Source organism: Monomorium pharaonis, chromosome 4 (assembly GCF_013373865.1).
Source record: "Monomorium pharaonis isolate MP-MQ-018 chromosome 4, ASM1337386v2, whole genome shotgun sequence".
In the NCBI taxonomy this organism is placed as follows: domain Eukaryota; kingdom Metazoa; phylum Arthropoda; class Insecta; order Hymenoptera; family Formicidae; genus Monomorium; species Monomorium pharaonis.
Window position 1 is genome coordinate 16,208,390 of NC_050470.1, and position 20,287 is coordinate 16,228,676.

The window sequence follows — 20,287 nt, forward strand, 5'->3', positions numbered from 1 at the left end:
CCATACATCTATTGCCGTGCGAATATCATCGAATCTGTAATAATTTTTGTCTATTACGACAAAAGTCTTGCATAATGACAAAGTTGAGCCTACAGCAACAACAAGCAGTTGAACTTTTGTTTTTAAAGCTTGGGCTTTGCATCTAACCCTTTTTAAATTCGGCTCCAAATCATTCATTACCTACATAGTAGAAAAAACTTTATGAAAAGACTGATACAAACATTAATTTACATGCAAAAAAAAATTATCGTTGCTAGTTGAATTAATAAATTATTAATAACTAACTTTAACATAAAAAATGAATCCATCTGTCATTTTCTGAATACTTGACTTCCACTTTTTTCTATTTGCTAATGGTACAGATACTGGAATAAATAGATGTCATAAGTTTAGCATAAGGCACAAATCGGAATCTCCTAAAAATATAAATTACCTTTTGAAGAAATCAACATCATTTGTATTGCAATACAGAGTTAATGTATAATCTTCATTGAATATATAAAAAAAATTTTATGCAAAATATATATATCAATGTATATAAATGTCATATTAATGTTTTTATGGCACTTTTTACTATTGAAATCATTTTATTTGACGGACAATACCTTCAATACATAATAACAGTAAAACTTTTGTTGCGAATTCTCCCCACCTACTTTGCATTCGTGTGTCGTACTCAGGATATAATTTTTTAAAGTCTGATAGAAGCTAAAAAGTTTACAACAAAAGAAATGGTTTTTTATCATTCACTAAACATTTTTATATTTTAGAAGATTTATGCAAATGTATTGGACACTTACTAATTGGAAGCCAGTTGCTAACTGAAGAGCAGTATATTCAGTAATATATTCATACACAGTACTTGTTCCCTGTCGTAGCTGCGCCAATCTAACATCACGAGTAGCATCCCATTTTTCTTTTACTTCTTCGTATGGGTCTTTATGAGTACGAAGCCATTCAAGCATTCCACTCAAATCATCATTTAAAGTTACAACTGTGTAAAATAATAAATTGCTCATACTTTACTTAATAATAGCAATTTTTTGAAAATATATAATTTAAAAGATTTTAAATATATATATTTTATTTATTTTTTGTTTATTTTATTTTATAAAGAATCTAACCTGGCTCATCGTTTGTCGAATTTGTAATTTTTTGCCTTAAACTACTTTTATGTAGTTCTTTCACATAATTAGTATATTTATCGTACACTTTGCCTTTGGCATTTACTTTATTGTCAGAATATTTTTTATAAGAAATGTAATATGTCTCCTATACAAAAAATATGATAAAAAAAGCGTAATATAAAAAAAGAATATAAGGACTATAAAATATAAGGAGATATAAGGAATATTATATATATATATATATATATATATATATATATATATCTTATGTCTTCTTACTATATATATATAAAAAGTATATATATAGTTTTCTATATATGTATATAGAAAGCCATATTACTAACTTCAATTTCTTCTGGAATAGCGTGTAGTCCTGTATTTGCAAGGCTAGTTCTTTCCATCGTCTATGACTTGCTCTAATAAATACATATATCGTATTATTATTAACGATTATTTAAAAAGCACATTAAATAAATAAATTTTATCTGTTAAGATAAGTATAAAGTGCAAACAGGTCAAAAATTCTAATACAAGCAATCAAATATCTCGTAAATGAAGTAAATGTGTTAAAAAAAATAGTTTAAGACAAAAGTATCATAATTATCTCTTAATATATACTAAGTAATAAAGATAGCAAACGTAGCCTAAAGTTCAATTTACCTTTTATTCTCGTTTTCTTTTAACCCTTTGAGCCACGAATTATTCTTGCTGACCAATTTCCATGAAACTTAGTATCTAGGGGTTTTTGAGGTCGCTGATTACGAATCCGTTGTCAGATTTTTAAAATTCAAAATGGCGGATCCAATATGGCGGGCATAATATTAAAAATTTAACTAATTTTCGTGAAACATAGTATCTATGGGTTTTTGGGGTGCTGATTACAAACTCATTGTAATCAGATTTTTTAAATTTATAATAGCAGGTTCAATATGGCAGCGTAAAAATTTTACTTATTCAAAATCAAGTATTTAGGGTGTTTCAGGTTTCTGATGGTATATCTGTTTTCAGGTCTTTTTATTATTGTTCAAAAAAGATGAAAGTTATTTTTATAAATTTATATACATTCAAAACTTTTAGTAATTATAATAATTATAATAAATCCTGCTTTTGGCGTTACCCAGAACTGACGACAAGAACGTAGCGAGATTTCAGTTCCATTTTTTGTTACAAAAATTTTTTTTTCTAATTTTTTTTAAATTTTTTCATAAGTTATAAACAGAGTAATATAACATTTTTTAAATGTTACAAAATTCAGGCTATAATGATTATTTTGAATGAAATTGTTTGAAACAATTTAATTCAAAATTATCTTTACAGCCTGAACTAAATACTTGAATTGATTTTGAATAAGTAAAATTTTTACTATTGCCATATTAAATATGCTATTATAAATTTAAAAAATTTAATTACAAAAATCTAATTACATTAAGTTTGTAAACAGCACCCCAAAAGCTCCTAGATACTAAGTTTCACAAAAATTAGTTAAATTTTTAATTTTATACCCGCCATATTGAATCCGCCATTTTAAATTTTAAAAATTTGACGTTTCGTAATCAGCGACCTCAAACACCCCTAGATATTAAGTTTCATGGAAATTTGTAAACAAGAATAATTCGAGGCTATACTGGTTTTTTAGTTTTACTGATTTTTTGACAAAAACCATGGTTTTAGTCAAAACATTTTCAATTTTTTTCTATTGAGAATGAAGCTCAAAGATAAACAAGAAATTGCGTGTTTTGGGGTTAATGGGTTAAGTTATTGTTTTTTATTTGTTAAAATATTTACACTTTTTAAACAATGCTTAAAATTTATTTTATCCTCGGTCAAAATCTATCTTTTATCTCTTCGAAACTTTTGTTTTTTTTTAATTTGTCAAAAATTGATGAAAATAGGATAGTTTAAAAAAATCTTATTTTTACAATTTTATAAACTTAATTTTGTTTAAACTAATTTTTTATGTGCTAATGTTAATTAATATTATTGTGGATTACATCATTGTTTTTGTCATAAAGAAACGGAGAACTTTATATAATATGATATTGATTTTAATCCATGTGTTCAATGCAGAATACTTGTGAAGAAATGGGGTACATTCATAACCCAGTATGACGTTTGAGGTGCAAAAATAAAATTACCATTTTATAATTAAATATAAAAATAAGTTCAAGATTGTCTACTTTGATCTGTAGCGAATCTTGGTGCTGAATATAATTTTTCTATCAATTTAATATTTTTAGCTTATATAAATAAGAATAGTAAATACTATCCGTTTGTTAATTTTCGGAGGAATAACTTGGATCAAACAACTTTCTCAGTGTACGCTTTTTTAGGAAACTTTTAGGTTTTTTGAGGGAAAGTAAGTAGGGGAGGCCAGGACGAGATCGACAGTTTTCTTTGGTGCCGATTTTTAACAACAAAATACATAATATTAGTTAAATGTGATATACCATTATAAAGAGTGAACCTTTAGCTACAAAATTTATATAGAAAATTTTGGTCTATGTCGCTTTATTTAACCGGTATAGAATAAAAACAACAATGGTGGAAAAATTGAAATCTCAAAAATGCCGGGGTAAAATCGTCACCCCCCAAGGCGGATCCGTCACACTGCATTTTTAATACAAATACATACATCTAATCTTGAAAAATGATGGGATACATTTTAATAATTGTTTTTTAAGAAAAAAATGTAAAAATTTTTGAATATCTTTATGCGGAACATACCCACCAAACACCAAGTTACATGTAACGTACCTGTTAATTGTAATTTCCCACTCAACAATGTAATTGTAATATAACACGTGTGTTATATTGCAATTATGTTATTGAGTGGGAAATTACAACTAACAAGCACGTTACATGTAACTTTGTGTTTGCTGGGTATTATTAAAAAATATTTTTTTTATTCACCCATAAAACAATTTAAGCATGTGAACAAAGAGACAAGCGCACGCATGTGTTGTGTGCTCTACGTTTGCACGCAATGCACGCAATGCTGTTTCTTATATGCTCTGTTTGTCAATGTCTCTCAGCACACGCAGCACGTATTATTCAAGTCTTCGTCAGTATCCAACCGCTGCTGCTTCCTTGATTTCGATTTACGCCTACTGCTCGTCGAAGGGTGCGGTTCTGATTGCGTGGTATTTTTTGAGGGCCGACTTCTCTTTTTCGGCGTAGTAGTAAGTGATTTTGACGTTGTCTTTCTTGTAGCAGGTTTTTCTTTTTTTTTCGCATGGACTCTGCCTGCTCAGCCGCCAATTCCATCATTTCAGGCGAGTCAGTAAGAACGGCACTCTTTTTTCGTTTTCGTCCTTTACGAGTCTGTTGCCTCGGAGCGGCTTTAGGAAATGCTCGAATACTTTGAAGCGTCACGCTCAAGATCTGTGTATCACCAGAACGAGACATGGAAGAAGTCAAGGGATCGAATTCGTTCTGGTCGGCTGTATCGGATTCGGTTGTCTTCGAATCGGCTGTATCTGAGTCGGCTCCTTCTTTGGGTGGAAGGAGAAGGCATCTTTCTATCCGTAACGCTGTTCGGCAAAAATTCGTATTCCTGAAAAATGTCCGGGTTGAAAAGAAAAATTCCACTGCATTCAAACCCGGACACAATATTTTGATGCGTTACGGCAATAACTTAGCCACGATTCCGGGAATGTCGTATATCGTTATTGTTCTACCAGGATGTGATGTCATCCAGTTATTACACTATGCGTGTACACTTTTCTTTAACGGGCCATAGATGGTGCAATCCAGCGGTTGCATTTTTTGCGAGCAATGCGGCCGTAATGATAAGAGAATGATTCAATTCGCTTTACAAAATTCGAGATTAGCAATGGACAAATGTGATTCGTGATTGTCGAGTATCACTAACTGGGGTGTTGACGGAAGCATGCACATGAGACTGAAAGAACTGTAAAAACTGGATAAAATGCTCCGCATTCATCTGGCCACCTAAATTCGCTACACCTGTGCAGCCTGGTGGTCCACCGTCAAAAAAATGTTGCTTGAAATTCTTACGAGGAAAAATAAAAAATGGAGATAGAAAATTCTCGGTCGCTGACACCGCCATCGCCAAAGTTACTAAGGTTTTTCTTCCGCAGAAGTCACTCGCCCGATTTGTTTCATTCCTCGACGTTCGATAACTGTATTTGGTGTCTGAACGGTTATAATTCTCGTCTCATCCATATTCCATATGCAATGAGCCGGGGAATGATTTTTATCTATCACAGATCTTAGCTGCACAAAGAACCTTTCTACATTTGTTCGATTGAAACTGGTGGCACGTGCTAAACTTGTCGCTTCTGGTTTGCGTATGGATAATATTGGAACTCGTTTGTGAGAAAGCTACTTAGCCAATCTTCACCGGCCATGCGAGCGGCTTCCCACGATGCTGGTACCTTCAGATTCAATTGTTTTGGCTAAATCAAAGGCTAAACCACGGGTTTTCTTCGCAGATAGCCCAAAGTACATATCGTTACAAAGTAATAAGTATTCCATCAATGTCTTTTCGGTTTTAGAGTCGATAACCTACATTTGAAATTAAGACATTGCATGAATATAAACTTTGCTGAGCAGAGTGCATCCTTTCTAAAAAAGGGCATGGCATCGATACTCGCATCTCTCGAAGTATTGTTGTCGCTTTTCCGCGATGCCGATTGGTTCTCTCGTTGCGCTTACTTCGTGTTGCGAGAGTAATCATTACGATTGAATTTTGACAGCTGTCAAATTTGTATAAATGTTATCTATACCGGAAGAGACGAGAAGAGACGGGGTGAGACGGGAGAGACCGGGAGATACGGGGAGAGACGGGGCGAAACGGGGAGAGACGGGAAGAGACCGGGAAAGACGGGGAGAGACGGGGAGAGACGGGGAGAGACGGGGAGAGACCGGGAGAGACGGAGAGAGACGGGGAGAGACCGGGGGAGACGGGGAGAGACGGGGCGGGACGAGGAGAGACGGGAAGAAACCGGGAGAGACGGAGAGAGAGAGAGAGAGAGGGGGGGAGAGAGAGAGAAATGCGTGCATCCGTGCGTGTGTACATTGTGGAATATTTTATTCAAACGAAAGATTTTCGAAAGTTAATTTTCTCTATTGATTATTTTTTATTTGGTTATTTTTTAAATTTATTAATTTCTATATGTGCACGCGTACGTGCGCATGCATATGTCACAATATTATTTTATAACTAGCAATAATAGTTAATTAATTAATGTATATAAAGTTCCAAAAAATGTTGATCTTATTTTATATAGAAAGATACATGTAATGTCAAAGTATTTAATAATTAATTAATAATTGTTACTTTTTTTGTACATTGTGAAGTATCTTACTCGAACAAAAGATTTTCAAAAGTTAGTTTTCTGTATTGATTTTTGCAAAAGATGTTGATCTCATTTTATATGGAAAGATACACATATAATGTCAAAGTATTTAATAATTTATTAACAATTGTAATTTTGTTTTTTAAACTATGTTGTCAATTTCTAATGTTAATTAAAGAAAAAGAAACAAGAAGAAGAAGAAGAGGCAAAGCTGACAACATTTCGTTACATTTCAGTGTCAATATCATATTACTTTAAAGAAGATTTATGTATGTTGTGTATATTGTATTTCTTTTTTTCTTTTTTTATGTGTATAATATTTTTAAAGAAGAAAGAAAATTAGATAATAAATTAATGTATGTAAGTATGCTTTTTCTCTCTCTCTCTCTCTCTCTCTCTCTCTCTCTATTTCTTTTTCCTTTCTTTTTGTATATAATTATTTCTTTATATAATTATTATTGCAATTGTTATTTTAAAAAAGTAAAAAACTAAATAGCGCGCGCGTAGCGCGCGCTTGTGTTGTTCTAGTGCTTTTAAAAATTAATCGTTAAGTACCGATAAGCCTCCTTTATATCATAGGACCACGTCATCCAAGTGTTCTATTTCGTCGTTGTTCTTCTTAAGTTAGTCATTCGACGTGGTTCTCGGGACACCGAATTGTTTTGTAGCTGCGTAAGCGTTTATTTTATTTTTTTTACCGCAAGAACTGCTTTTTTGAGTTGCTTCTTGTCAATGGGAGTCGTTTTGCGACGATACGTGCGTACCATTTTCCTACGATTTGTACAAACTAATACACGTGCAAAGGAAAACAAAGGGAAACCTAACCTGAAATCGCCGGGCTGAAGTCGTGCGCTCAGCGCCACAGTGACGAGACTGCCCCACCCACTCCGGGTGCTTACTGACAAATTAATCCCAAACACAAGTTTCAGGTTTGATCGCCCACGAAATATTAGACATCAACGATAATGAAAAAACTACGCTGGATTCGTGTTCAGCATGCATTACTGTTTATAACGGGTGGCACTCACTTGGACACGGTTCAAATGGACACGGTACTTTTGGACACGATATCTTGCGCACGGTTCAAATGACCACGATATATTTGCATACAATGCATTTGCAGTTGTGCATTTGGACACAAAAGGAATTTTATTAAAAATGTACACCAGTTATATGCATACGTAAAATTTGACCACCGGATATTTGCACACGAAAAATGTCCACCGTTCACTTGGACACGTAAAAGTTGCACACCATTCATTTGCACACCGCTCACTTGCACACCATTCACTTACACACCATTCACTTACACACCGTTCACTTGCCCATCACTCATTTGCATACGGAAAGATGCGCACAGATCATTTGCACACGGAAAGATGCGCACAGATCATTTGCACACGGAAAGATGCGCACTGATCATTTGCACACGGAAAGATGCACACTGATCATTTGCACACGGAAAAATGCGCACTGATCATTTGCACACGGAAAAATGCACATCGATCATTTGCACACCGTTCATTTGGACATGGTGTTTTTGGACACCGTTTATTTGCACACCGCTCAGTTGCACACCGTTCAATTGCACACCACTTAAGTCGCAAACTCATGTAATGCAGTGAATGCTTTACACACACACACACACACACACACACACACGGGGGTGCAAGGGGGGTCTTCGGCCCCCCTCCCACACCCACCCCGTCCAAGTCGCTAACCCATGTACACATTGCAAACGCAGTCACAATGTATGAATATATAATATGCGTTTGATTGAACGGTGTGCAATTGAACGATGTGCAAATAAACGGTGTGCAACTTTCCGTGTGCAAATGATCAGTGCTCATCTTTCCGTGTGCAAATGATCGGTGCGCATTTCTTGGTGTGCAAATGAGTGTTGGGCAAGTGAGCGGTGTGCAAATAAATGGTGTGCAACTTTTACGTGTCCAAGTGAATGGTGGGCATTTTTTCGTGTGCAAATATCGGTGGTCAAATTTTACGTGTGCATATAACTGGTGTACATTTTTAATAAAATTTATTTTGTGTCCAAATCCACAGTGTGCAAATGCACCGTGTGCAAATGCACCGTGGTCATTTGAACCGTGCGCAAGTGCACCGCTCCCGTTTATAACCACATAACTCGAGATTTGGAGAGCAAATATTATTGCAGATATTACAAAATATCCACGCGCAAAAAATTTCACTTTCCGAAACACGTTTGCCCTCATAAAAATCATAATACGGCATGTAACCTGCCGAAACTCCGTTGGTCACATGAGTACCATAAGCAGAGTTTACAGTGTTAATAGCGAATTTACACAATATACAAGTTCCGAGATATTTGATTAAACGATTTCACCCCGATCGAAGACGTTTCCGCCTCGATCTTCTTTAATATAAATTTTTACAACTACATTTATTTTTTAATTTTTGTATTTTCGAAATTTTTTATATTTTTATATAAAAGTATAAATAATAATTTACTAACAATATATTTATTTAATTAAGAGCTGCATGATTTATGAATAACCGTAATTTTGGATCTTCCATTCACTTTCAATTAATTAAAATTAAGAATAGATATTACTTTAATCCTTTTCAGTACACTAAGGATCAACATAACCCAAACAATGTTTGCCTTGAAATATCTCTAACTCAAAATGTCAAAGCAGGTCTTGATGCAACATCTGTTATTGATTTCTACTTTACTAGTGAGCAGTTGATACTCTCATATAATTATACGCTTCGGAGCGTCAACGTTTTAATATTTCTTGACTACATACAACAATTTTCTCTTTTTCAGACCATTACATACAATTTTTTAAATATGTAAACTTTGTATCAGAATTTTTTTAAACCACACAAACCAATAACGTCGCTATGATACTTACTTAGTTAATTTGGTTCAATTTGACTATATACCCTCATGTGTACTGAATATTACAGAAAGGAAATATATAAAGCGTATAAAACATTTGCAGTTATCATCAAAACTAAAACTTTTTATTTTGCTAAAAAATAAATTTATTTAACTCTTAAAGGGTACTCTGGGTCTAAATAACCTGAAAAAATTTTTGCGTCGCTATATCTCCCTTTCAAACGCTGAAATCGAATCCCACGTTATTCTTTGTTAGTCTCAACCTTCTTTTCTATAGTGATGTACATTGAATGATCTGCAGACGTCACACAATGGGAAAAATTACGTTTATAAATGTGGCACAGCCACTTTAGCACAATCGGAAAAAATCTACATAAATATTTAGTGCTCTTTTGTGGCTAATTAATTATTGGAGATTTTGTTGCTCTAGCCATTTTGAAAAAACCGATGGCTGTGCTGACTTAAGTCTAAACTCAGCACGGCCACATTAAAAAAAAACAAGAATAAACTAAAAATTCTTATAGAGTAAATTTATGGCTAATTAGTTGCTCCATCTTTTATTCAATTGAATACCTACCCAGTGAACACATTTTATAGCGGCAATATAACATGGAAGTTACATGTAATTTAACATTATTATTCTTGTGATATGTAGGTGCTATATGACATGAAAATAACCTGTTACGTAATATTTGTTATACGCAAGTGATCTAACTGTTATACATCGTTTTGGCGTTACATTTATTCAACAAAAATTGTATAATCGTAACATAACGTTCGTATCAATGTTATTACGGAACGATGCGTCGTAGTTGACTCAGAAATCAGACATTATAACATCCTGAATGACAGATCTATTTAATAATAAAAAAATTATTATAAAGATAATGTTTCCAAAAATAACGGTTTGTCTACAATTACTGCGCACAAAAAATGCACAAAATCTAAATTCATCATGTGCTGAACAAAAACAGAATAATAAATGTATACTATTCAATTTTTCTTAGAATTATGATCTATATAGTTAACCATCTAATTAATCATTTGAACGCTTCAAAGATTAATGCTAAATAGATCGCAATTTCCATCAAATTATTAAGGTTATGAAAAAAGATAAATTTAACAATGAAATTAATAAGTAAATAAATTAATGCTATTTATTTTTAATGTTTTGCAAAATTCAATTGTTTTTATAAAAAATAATATAGTCGCGTCAGTTTACATATAGGTATATGTAGACAATAACAAGTACCCATATCGATGAGTCAAATTGGCGTAGCAGGTAGAGTACAAGGTTCGTAATCCTAAGGTCCCGGGTTCAAACCCAGCAACGGCAAGTAAGAATAAAATAAAAAATAATATAATTTAAATTTAATTAATTAATAAAAATTTATTCTAAATGTAGTATGTGCTGTTGATAAAAATAATTTCAAAAAAATGAAATTTTTATTTTATTTTATTTTTCTTTACTGTAACTGTTGTGTAACGGTTAGATAACATGTAATTATAACATGTTATATTGCTGAGTCGGAAATTGTAATTTACATGTAAGTTACGTGTAATTTCAGAGTAACGTAACCTGTTATATTCGGTTACATTGCTGTTACACTGCTGCTATATTACTGTGTTCACTGGGTAAATCTTTAAAAAAAATTAATAAAAAATACAAATACAGTTACTTCAGCACAAGAATAAAGTACCCTTACAGAATTTGTTGTTCGACTGATTTCGATTAAAGTCTCTCTCGATTTTGTTGCTCGAAGGATATGCAAGTTTCGAATTTGTTGCTAATTGTTTATTGCAAAAAAAACGGGTTAAAAGGGTGGCTGTGCTGGATATGTTCAAGAGAAGTGCCTTTAAAGAATTTGTTGCTTGACTAATTTCGATGTTAAAGTCGCTCTCGGTTTAGTTGTACGTCTTTAATTTAAAATATAGTTTGATTGTCTTTAAATTCATAATTTGTACTTTTAAATTGTTACTAAGAAAGAAAAACATAAAATTTTAAAATATATGTAATGCAGATAAAAAGAAATATGAGAAAATTCATGAGTATACTTTGACATACTATATTTTGTATTTGATATATGAATATATGTAATTGTTTTTATATGCATACCAATAAATGGGAATTAATTTCATGTAATTTTTTAATTTTTTTTTCTGTTTTTGTAAGGTTGTTGAATTCTATCCAACAGTTTTCTATAAAGTAATCGCAGTGTAATGTCCCAATGATTACATCATTGCTGGAACAACAAAATCTGCAATAGAACAACTAATTAGTCACAAAAGAACACTAAATATTTATGTAGGTTTTTCTTAATTGTGCTAAAGTGACTGTGCCCCTTTATAGACGTGGCAAAATGGCTTATTTTTGGGAAAATCTACTAACAATGCAATTCTCAACCGATTTTAAGTATTTTGGGTTTATTTTATTCGTTAAGTACATGTAAGTTTTTGGATCGCGGAACATGAATTTGAGGTTAAACTAAACATTTAAAAATCACAATTTTTTATAACATTTATTACAAAAGTCAAAGAACACTAATCTTTACAAGACTCAGGAATGTACAAAAGAGCAATGTTATGCACTTAATGTATTATTATTTAACAAGATTTCATATTGTTACATTAAATTTTTGACAAAATGGCAGAATTTTGTTATACTATTTCATGATTTCTTATATAATAAAGCAATATATAAGCTTTTATACTATGTCAACGCGCACTCGAGGACATAATGGGCCATGGTTTTGGCAACCTGATTCCACAAGAAATGTTTAGCAGTCTGCTAACAATTTGGCAACAAATGGTTAGCATATATATTTATACTAATGTTATACTAATATACTATATTAGTATAAATGTATGCATAAATATATTTTGTATTGTGTGTGTGTGTGTGTGTGTGTGTGTGTGTGTGTGTGTGTGTGTGTGTGTGTGCGTGTGTGTGTGTGTGTATCAACATTAATGTGATACACATAATGATTAATTATTTAGAATAACGGACCACCTCCTGATGTCAATGACCTTGACATATATTATCAAGGTCATCATTCTGAATAATATTATAAAGGATTTACTTAGCGATCGTTATTTGTAAAGTTATAAACAAGAAAGTTTACTCAAATTGGCTATAATTCCTAAAAACCTGTATCTCTAGTTGGCTGAACTTCCGTATCCGACCTTTAGTCTAATTTTGATGAAATTTTATAAGCATGTAGTATTTGCTAAATGTAATTGAATGCCACAAAAGCAAATGTACGGAAACGACTAGTTTTCCAAATATTTAATTTTTAATTACGCGGTTTTGGCTGAAGTTCCATATATAGATCGAACCACCGATTTTTTAGGCAATTACGTATTCTTACCTATTTTGAGGCCCTAATTACGAATAGTGAAAAATGGCGCAAATTTGATTTTCATGGCAAAAACCATGAAAAAACCATCGTGTTATTTCTATTTATTTCTGTAAATAACGGGAATTTCAAAAAATACTTCAACTAAAAGTTGTAGAGCTCATCGAAATACACATTTTATGTCCTATTATTTTTTGCGGTAAAGGTAATAGTTTTTGAAAAAAACGACATCAAATGCTTAAAACTTCATAAAACTCGTCTAACACAATCCAAGTTTTATTAGATAATTTTATTAGTTAACAGAAGGAGATGCGGCAAAGCTCCTCCGTCGCCCGCGTGTTTTCTGTACCACATGGGTTTGCGACTTTCCACGCATAGCGAGATCCATCCAAACTCTCCCCTCTGCCTAAAAAGCGAAACGACGTCCACGCGTCTTCTGTGCAACATAGTGTTCCGCTCTGCTTTGATCGGTCAGCTATTCTTAGAAAAGTTATATGAAGTTTTAAACATTTAATGTCGTTTTTTTTTAAACTATTATGTTTGTGGCAAAAATCAATAGATGAAATGTGTGTTTTGATGAGATCCATAACTTTTATCTGAAGTATTTTTCGAAAATTCCATTATTTACGGAAATAAATAAAAAAAAATCATAATTTTATTAAAAGTTGAGTACTTTAAAAACTAGCTATTTCCATACATTCGCTTTTATGGCATTCGACTACATTTAGTAAATACTACATGCCTATAAAATTTTATAAAAATTGGAGGAAGGTCGAATACGAACCGTAATCTTATCTCCTAATTTCTTTCTTATCGCGTATACATACATGTTTTGATACTTCTATGTGTTGATAGTCACGAACTAGACATTGAAAAGAATGTTATGATGAATCAGTACAGGATAAATCGTTGTGCTGCTAACATTGAAGTATTACAAAATAAAATTTTACAATTTTTTCGCATTAATAACAAAATATGAAGAATTTTCGTTGCGCATTATTTTCATTATTTTTATAACACACACACACACACACACACACACGCGCGCGCGCGCGCGCGCGCGCGGAGGGAAGTGTAAGAGGGATCTTTGTTTCCCCCTCCCGTACCCACCTGCCCTTCAAGCTTCACATTGCATTAAAAATCTGCAAACACATGTGAACTTTGCTTTGTTTGCAACGTGTGAAACGAGGTGGACGGGGTAGGTGCAGAAGGGAAGACCGTAGGTCCCGTCCGTGTATGTGTGTGTATTATAAAAATAATGAAAAAGGTGTGCAACGAGAATTCTTCATGTTTTGTTGTTAATACGAGAAAATCGTAAAATTTTATTTTGTAATACTTCAGTGTTAACAGCACAACGATTTCTCCTGTACTGATTCATCATAACATTCTTTTTAATGTTAAGTTCGTGAATATCAACATAGAAGTATCAAAACAGATACGTATACGCGATAAGAAAAAAATTAGACATATAGACTTTCTGGCATTTTGTCAAAAATTTAATGTAACAATATGAAAACTTGTTAAGTAATACATCAAGTGCATAACATTGCTCTTTCATACATCCTGATAAATATTTTATACTTTTGACTCTTATAATAAATGTTATAATAAATTATGATTCTTGAATGTTTTTGACTATAAATTCATGTTCCGCGATCCAAAAAACCTATATGTATCTACCCTATATGTACCCACCCATTTTAACGTAAATATATTTGATATCATAAGCAAAAAGTATTATTAGATTTCAATACTTTCAACGTTCTATTTCAATTCACGTTCCGCAATTTTAAATGTCAGCTCTATATCAATAAATGCCGCAGTAGTACGTCAAAGAGCAAACCTTAATAGATATAAAATAAGCCAAACAAACTTAATATCGGTTGAGAATTGCACTGTCTGCAGATTTTTTTGGATACCGCACGATTGGCCATCGCACGATTGGATATCGCACAATTGGATACGGCACGATTGGACACCGCATTATTGGACACCGCATTATTGGACACCGCACGATTGGACACCGCACAATTAGACATCGCATTATTGGACACCGCACAATTGAACACCGCATTATTAAGCACCGTCTTCTAGTCATCAAAAAAACATCAATATATCATATGACATATTATCTAACCTTAGAAACATTTGGCAAAACAAAGCGTCACTCTGCCAGAAAAAAAGTAAATTTTAAATGTCTATATATATATATATATATATATATATATATATATATATATTCTTACGAGCATCTTGTTTTGCATAGAAAGTCGCAAACCCATGTGATGCAGAGAACGCTTCGCGTGCACGTGAACACACACACACACACATGCGCGCGCGCGCGCTTGCGAGGGGGGCCTTCGGCCTTTCTCTCGCATCTACCCCGTCCAAGTCGCTAACCCACGTAAATTGTATTGGAAATCTGCAAACACATGTGCACTTTATTTTGTTTGGAATGTACATGGGTTAGTGATTTGGACGGGATGGGTGCGAAAGGAGGAATCGAAGGCTCCTTTTTGTATCCCCCGTGTGTGTGTGTTTGTGTGTCCAATTATGCGGTGTCCAATAATGCGGTGTCCAATCATGCGGTGTCTAATAATGCGGTATACAATCATGCGGTATGTATGTTTTACTAGTGTAATTTAATCATACGGTATCCAAACGTTTGGTCTCAAATCGTGCAGTGTCCAATCGTGCGGTGTCCAATCATGCTATGTCCAATCGAGTCATGTCTAATCGTTATGTGTCCAAATGGGATACTCCCGTCTCATCAGATGCTTCGAGACGCCAATTCGAGACGTCAATTTGACCCAGTATGCTCTTTACGTATGTCAGGACTGAATTTTTCACAATTTTTTTCTTTGCATTTATGGGCTTTATTTTATTAATTGAAGTGTAAGTAAAATGTTTCGTACCTTCGGAATTTTATTTCGTCAATGTTAAATCATTTTTTTGTTGCAACAATGTAGCACGCAAAAAAGTCTGTATTACGGACCAGACAATGATATATTTATGTATTTTGAGCCGCTGAACACAATTCAATATCAGAATTGCCCTATCACCCATCATTTTCCGCATGCAGAAAAATTATTGTGATTTTTAGTGTTTTTTATAGACCACTTCTTCTATTAAAAAAAAGGGTGGAACAATTCTGACACCGTTTGTGTCCAACGGCTCAAAATACATAAGGATATCGTGATCTGGTTCGTGGTACAGACCAATTTTTAAATTTTGTGCGATTATGTAATGAACAGAATCACATATCAGAGCATTCTGAAAGTAATAATTATCAGCAGGAAAGTGATAATGAGGCCGAAGATGTGGAGGCTGCAGATGAAAATATATACATAAAAAATGCGTCCTTGTCATCGTGTTTATTGAAAAACCAAGCCTGCGAAAAGCCAGTGACCATCTATCGCGGAAAAAATGGCTACCCAGATAGCACAAAATATTCATAAAATATTTATAAAATATTTATAAGAAGGAAAAATGTTTATGATAAATATTTTCTAAATATTTTTATGTCTGAGTTTACCAGGTATGAAAAGAATTATGATAAATATTTATGAAAATATTTAAAATAAATATTTATACTCTATTATTATCAAAAAATATAAAAAAATATTTCGATATTTCGTTCATATACCATAAATATGTATTTTTCAGTACATTTTAATAATATATTCTATATATTATTGATAATAATTTTTGTATCATTTCTAAATGGTTTATGAAATATAACACAGGCACACAAAAAAAGTGATTGGTCCGGCGGACCAGACTCGTCAATCCTTATGTATTATGCCCCGCGAATCCAAATTCAAGATCAGAATTGCAAAGTTAGCTCACATTTCCTAAAGAAAGAAACTTCAAAAAGAAAATTTTTTTAAATATTGGTTTGGGGAATTAGACTAGTCTGTTCTTATGTATCTTGACCCGCTGAATCCACATTCGAGGTCATAATTATTGAATTGGCTTATTTTTTTCTAACCTTAAAAAAATTCTTTTTAAATGTTGGTATGGCGAACCAGACTAGTCTATGAATTTGTTCTTATGTATTTCGACCCGCTGAATCTAAATTTAAGGTCAGAATTGCTGAATTGGTTCATTTTTTCCTAACCTTAAAAGAAATTTTTTTAATGTTGGTCCGGCGGATCAAACTAGTGTATTTTTATGTATTTTGACCCACTGAATCGAAATTCAAGGTCAGAATTGCTGAATTGGCTCATTTTTTCCTAATCTCAAAAAAACACCTTGTAAATGTAGTCACAAATGTATAAACCAGAGCGTGCAGACTTGCATAACCACATTACACGGGGAAAATTCAATACGTATGACAAATCTGAGCTTCTGTGAATGAATAGCGTAGAAAATTTAGTCCCTTCTTCTATTGTATCTAATTCTTTTATTTTCAAAGGTTCTGTGCAATGGCTTTCTATTATATTTCTTTCCTTTCACAGAGACATCTCGTTTGATCGTCCAGCAGAAATCAGCCATCATGTTCACATCCAACTTACCTTGATATCGATGCTCCATCTCCTTGATGTTTTGATGAAATCTTTCTCTCTGTTCTTCACTATAATCACCTAGATTTTTTGGGAAGTAGTCGATATAAGAATCCAAGAAATACAACTTAAGATTCATTAAATTTTCTACCTAGTTCTTGACTTTTGTGGTTTCCTAGAAAGTTTTCTGTGACACCTTTGAAACTCAGCCATGCTGCTCTCTCGTCTTTATTCATTTTGGTGACAAAATTGTCGTCTCTCAACATTTTACGTATTTGAGGTCCATCGAAATTTCCTTACCGCAATTTTGCATCAGATATGTTGGAAAATTTTCTTGTAAATACTGGTAACATTCACCTTTTTTATTTAGAGCTTTCACCTATGTTTTATGAGTTCTAATTTGATATGAAGAAGTAGAAGAAGAACTTTTGAAGGCTCAACTAATGGTTTATTTATGATATTTTTAGACTCAGGTTGCAAAGACGTCCTAGTCGGCCATTCTTTTCTTATGTAATGGTTTGTTCGATCTCCACTATCCCATTTACATAGGAAGCACGAATTTTTTGTGTAATCTGATTGTTGACCCAATAATATGGTGAGAATTTTTAGATTCCCACAAATTTACCATCTATGTTCTGTGTCTTCAATTTCATCAAAAACTGTTTTTAGGTTTGTGTACTTTTTTTTTATCACTACCGAGTGCGCTACAGGAATGGAGGCATATACATTAGTATTGTGCAGCAACACTGCTTGCAAGCTTCTCTTAGAAGTATCGATGAATAGTCTCCACTCATCAGACTTGTAACATCCAAGTTTCAGTTTGTTCAGTTAGTCCAAACCTTCGAGAATAAAAGAGTTATATATAATAGAAAAGGGGGGTGAATTTTCTACGCTATTTATTCACAGAAGACTTGTCATACGTATTGAATTTTCCACGGTTAATGTGGTTACACAAGCTTGCACGCTTTGGATAATACATTTGTAACCCAAACTACTTTTACAAGGTATTTTTTTTTAATTAAGAACAAATGAGCCAATTCAGCAATTCTGACCTTGGATTTGGATTCAGCGGGTCAAAATACATAAGAATTGACTAGTCTGGTCCTCCAAACCAACCACTTTTTTGTGTGCCTGTGTAATTATATAATCTTTAAAAAATATTTTTTGAAAATAAATTTGTTAAAATATTTATGAATATATATGATAAATTTTATGTGCTATCTGGGTACGGGCTAAGAATAATATAAAATAGCTACGGACTAAGAATAATGTGTTTCCTATTCATAAATAATTCTTAAAAAAGTATAGTTTAACTGTATAGTTTCATGTTTTGTGATATTCGAGTTGTATCTATGAACCCAAACTAATAGGCCTAGAAAAAAATATAAAAAACATAATTATAATTTTTCAAGGGAACATCTTCGGTTTTTCAAATAAATGCCTTTTTGAAACACGTATTATAACGTTTATTTTTTCTTAAAAATAATTTTGGTGCAAAAGTATTGAAAATTGCAAAAGTTGTCTCGTATTTTTAGTTAAAAAACGACATTTTTTTATTTGTTCCGATTTCGATTTTTAAAACTTATTTAATTTATTTATATCTCTTCTAACACCATTCTTCCTTTATTTTGAGTAGTTGAAGAATACATGAATTCTCACAGCCGGAAAAATGCATTCTCTTGTTGCAGTAAGCACTCAACGTGCTCTTAAGTAAATTTGACTCAATGTACCGTTTTATGTTTCATACAGGAGGTGTATCCCTTAAAGGCTAAAAAAACTTGATTTTCTCTGTTTTGTTTTCAAGCCGATTTTGAAAAAATTAATAGGAATTAAATTATTAATTAAGATAATTCTGATTCAACAATAACTGCAAATGTTTTGATAAGTCTTTAAAATAACGTTTGAATTTTTAAATTCAATTAAGAAATTTGAAATTATAAATATAATTCAACAACAAACTTGCAGATTAACAAATTATTGTTTATTTATAAAAGCTTTGTTTGTGCAAATATATTTTTTATTAAAAAAAATATAAAACTAACTTAACAATAATAATAAATAAGAACAATAAGTAATTTGAAGTGAAAAATGTTTATTTACTTTTCTTCAAATCCTAAAAACCTTCTAAGAAATTAACACGTTAAAGTAGAAAAGGACAATGTTAAAGGCTGATTTTTTTGCTCCTTGGGGGAACGAACGAATAAAACTTGTTCCATATGTTTTCCACACATAAATACAACCCAAAAACCTAACTCAAAATCCTTGGGGAAAACTTTGGGCAAGGTGAATAAAATGTTAAAACAGGACCATTTTTAGTTTGAAACGTTGATCAAAATACACTGAAATGAAATTTTTCTTAAGTTTTTACATCTTTGGATGATCTGTAATGACGAATGAAAGATGTTTATGATTAGTTCTGAGCTTTAGAACTTATCATGTTCCTTGTAGAGGGGTATGATTGGAATAAAATTGTACCCGCGCTGGGCGCTACTCGGGATCAATGACGTAGACGTGGCGGGGAATCTGATGCGTGCGTGTGTGTGTGCGTGTGCGTGCGCGCGCGCGCGCGCGCGCGCGTGTGTGTGTGTGTGTGTGTGTGTGTGTGTGTGTGTGTGTGTGTGTGTGTGTGTGTGTGTGTGACAAAGAAAAGCAGAAGGCAAGAGAATAAATGTATTCAGTCATTTATTCTCTTGCTTTCTTCTATTCTTCGTCTCTCCTTTTGCACGCATGCACTACATCACTTATCCTGAGTAGCGCTGAGCGCGGGAATAATTTTATCCCAATTACACCCCCTCTACAGGGAACCTGATAAGCTCTAAAGTTTAGAACTAATCATAAACATCTTCCATTCATCATCACAGATCATCCAAAGCCGTAAACTCGGGAAGAATCTTATTTCAGTGTATTCCTATCAACGTTCCAAACTAAAAAGTTGTTCCGTTTTAATAACTTATTTAACTTGCCCAAAGTTTTCTTCAGGATTTCGAGTTAAGTGTATTTTTGGGTTGTATTTATATGTGGAAAAGGTTTCACCCATTTTCCCCCCAAAATCAGCTTTTTTAAAACATTTTTTATGTAAAAAAAAGAAACAGAATTA

General features: G+C 32.9%; 1 protein-coding gene across 7 annotated transcripts in view; it reads left to right on the forward strand.

Annotated features, from left to right (window-relative positions):
• Window positions 1–20,287, forward strand: part of LOC105836048 (protein sprint) — a 330,029-nt gene that overhangs the window by 272,965 nt on the left and 36,777 nt on the right. The gene's annotated exons all lie outside the window — the stretch shown is intronic.